The sequence below is a fragment of the Frankliniella occidentalis genome, unplaced genomic scaffold (genome assembly GCF_000697945.3).
Source record: "Frankliniella occidentalis isolate FOCC.00 unplaced genomic scaffold, Focc_3.1 Scaffold124, whole genome shotgun sequence".
NCBI classification, from domain to species: domain Eukaryota; kingdom Metazoa; phylum Arthropoda; class Insecta; order Thysanoptera; family Thripidae; genus Frankliniella; species Frankliniella occidentalis.
Window position 1 is genome coordinate 11,950 of NW_026267251.1, and position 3,185 is coordinate 15,134.

Genomic DNA, 3,185 nt, shown 5'->3' on the forward strand with positions numbered 1-3,185 from the left:
TTAGTGCTGTGCTCTAAATTTTCTTTGCCTGGGATGCTACGTTTAGCTCCCAGCGCTAGACGTATAGTGCAACGAAAAAACGTCGATCTGGGGACTAAACGTATAGTGCTGAGACAGATTTTTTTTTCTCAGTGTACAAGTTATTGACCAAATTTTGTAGAAACCATATTGGGAGACGAAAAGAACTCCGTCAACGTACTCTTTTTAAAATTTCTCTGTACGTACTGTCCTATGCTGCCGATAGTAACGCGTGCCTTTCGTCCTTTGCGCAGATGACGCTGGCTCCTCTGGCTCTGGGCTGTTCCCCGCCCAGCCCTTCCCCGCCCTGCTCTACGTGGCGACGCCCAGCAACCGCCTGTGGCTGGGTGACGCGCCGCTGTGCCAGATCGCCCAGGAGATCGTGGAGTGCCGCGGCGCCACGGGGCACAACGTCGAGTACCTGCTGCGCTTGGCCGAGTACATGCGCGCCGCGGCCCCGGAGGCGGACGACGACCACCTGTTCGCCCTGGAGCAGCTCGTGCGCCACGAGATTCGGCAGCGGCGGCTGTGTCTCGACACCCTCATGGGGTTGACGCCCAAGCCCGCGCAGGCCGACGCGCTGGTCGTGGCCTCGTCGGCGTCCTCTTCGCCGGTGGCCACCGTCATCGAGGACGGCGACGACGACGATAACGACGTCGTCGGCGGCAACCAGGGCGGCGACGCAGGGCCTGGAAAGGCGGGTGTGGCCGAAGTGGCGGCAGACCTTGGATACCACCACCTCCTGCACCACCACCAGAACCACCACCAGCAAGAACCAGCAGCGCCACCGGCGGCCCAGCAGCAAGAGGCGTTTGCCTTCTCGTCCAGGGTGCAGACCAAGAAGCTGCGCTGCCTCAACATCTGATTGCCGACGCGATGCGCCTCTGGTGCCGAATGGCTAAACTGATCACGATGACGGGGTCGGGGTCCTCTTCGCAGAGCTGGACACCACTGGGAGGACACCTGGGCCCGAGGGTCGCACGCCGCACGCCACGCCCAAGATAATAGCAGAGTCGCGCCGTCACCACGCGACTTGGGTTACTGAGCGCAGGGGCGTGTAAGGTGGGAGCGCTCGAGGGAGGGGTATTCACGGTTCTGTTGGCGCTATACCGCCCAGCGCCGCTACCCCAGGCAGCGCCGCTACCCCGCACAGCGCCACTACTCCACGCAGTGCCGCTACCCCATGCAGCGTCACTACCCCTTCACACCCGGCTGTGGCAACATCAGTGTGTGGCATTGTAAATACAGATAGAGTAATATTTATTTGGAGCCTGACCAAAGCTGTTGCAAGATTTACCGCAGAAGTAGAATGTACTTCACGATTTGCTGTCTGAAAATATTGACCATTTGTACGTGCAGAATCTTGTTTCTTTTTGTCATATCTGTAATGGCATATGAACTGTTAGAAAGATGGCACATTCTTATACGTACGGAAGTATAGTTTAATGTTTTCCTATCTTACTTTGTTTAAGATACTGTCAAGACTGATGTAGATTTTTTAAGAAATTAGTTTTATGATTCGTAATTCGTATTATCTGTTAATTTGTTTCAGTGCTGCTGGTGATATGAGCGCTCTTTCTTTTAATTTGTGATCCTAAAATAATTAGACTTTATGTTTACCTGCTTGAATCAATGTTTGTGTTTTCTATTCCTTATTATGTTTTGGAAACAATATAACAATCAAACATAGAAAACATGTCTCGCTTTATTCCGTACCATATCGGCCTTTGAATTACAAACCAACAAACTAATATAGTTATAAGTACTGTAATATACACATTAAGAAATGCGGGGCGCGACAGCAAAGCAGAAACGAGAGTGCTAGGCGCGACCCTGTTTGTAGCTACACACACAGCTGTGTCAATATGCTGAAATTTAGGAAGAATGTGCTTCAAAGGGGAACAGGCTTCAAAAATGAAAGATAAAAATGGGGAAATACTTTCCTCATCCCACCGCAGTCTTTGGCGACTTCGGTGATCGCGGGAACAGCCGCTTCCTTCCACAGTGGTCAGAACATAAGTACTCCCGGGGTTTGTGAACCGGGAACAACATGTTAAAAGATGGCAAAACTTTTAGAGGGGTGCCTACAGCAAACAACAGTTTTGCCGTAGTGGTCTCGTTGCAGGGCATATTAGTCCACTTATGTTCTCGAGAGCAGGGGGCTAGCAGACGTCCCTGTTTGTAGCTACACGATTGTAGCTACAGCCGACAGTGCCCGAGTCAGCTTAAACTGAACCGTCTATAGCGAAAACGAAAGATATCAATGCTCCGAAGCTCTCGCCTTGTCCAAGCGCTTGGAGGGACAGGGGGCCGCGGGGGCCCGATTCAGGAAAGCATAGCCTACCCTCCAGGCGTTTTCAGCGACAATAATCGACCCACGCCTAGATTGACACGGCGTCACTTCTTAGCTTTAGAAAGGATTTATGAGCCTGGAGTCAAAAGGAGCCTAAACCCAAAGTCCTCGTCACGACAGACGCCTTAGATAAAAGCCGTGGCCTACCTCGCAGGCGTTCAAACGACCACTCGTGTCGCAGCGACAAGTGTCGTCACTGTTTATGGACACAAAAATGTGGTCCCAAATGGGGCAACATACGATGTCCGACACCACCACCCACACGCCCCTTTGTAGCTAAACAGTTGTAGCTACAGTCGACATGACCGCATGCAGCTTCATCCGAACCAAAATTGCCGGCCCTAAGATCAACTCCCGGGCGGGGCAAATTTTTTCTTGGTCGCTTTTTGTCTCCCGTTAGGCATGAACGAGCTTAGACCTTGCCCTCGTAGGAGCAAGCTGGTAGCCGAGCGTGTTAAAGCGTGATCGTTGGCAGATCGTGCGGGAGGTCGCTAGTTCGACTCCCATCCGTGGTCGTTTTTCCCTGCTCTGCTGGCCAAGTGTCTTCGGGCGCGTCGGTCACAGCTTAGATCAAGATGCCGCTGAAAGTGGTGCTCTGTATCGCTCCGTCGTGGCCATGTCGGTAGCGTCCGGGCCCTGTATTATCCTTGTCGCCGGTTCGAATCTCGGCTGGCTGATGGTGATATTTTTCGCGCTCCGCTGGCCATGACTTAACAGCCGTGCGACACCTGATGTGCTGGGCCGGTACGCAAACAGTCGCTGGTTCGAATCTAGTCGACGGAACCCTTTTCCCTCTGCCAGCCATATGTTTCGG

The 3,185-nt window shown here is 52.7% G+C and overlaps 1 protein-coding gene across 1 annotated transcript in view; it reads left to right on the forward strand.

Moving 5' to 3' along the window:
- The window catches only part of LOC113206605 (glutathione-specific gamma-glutamylcyclotransferase 1), a 14,466-nt gene that overhangs the window by 10,954 nt on the left and 327 nt on the right, over positions 1-3,185 (forward strand). The window lies entirely within an intron of this gene.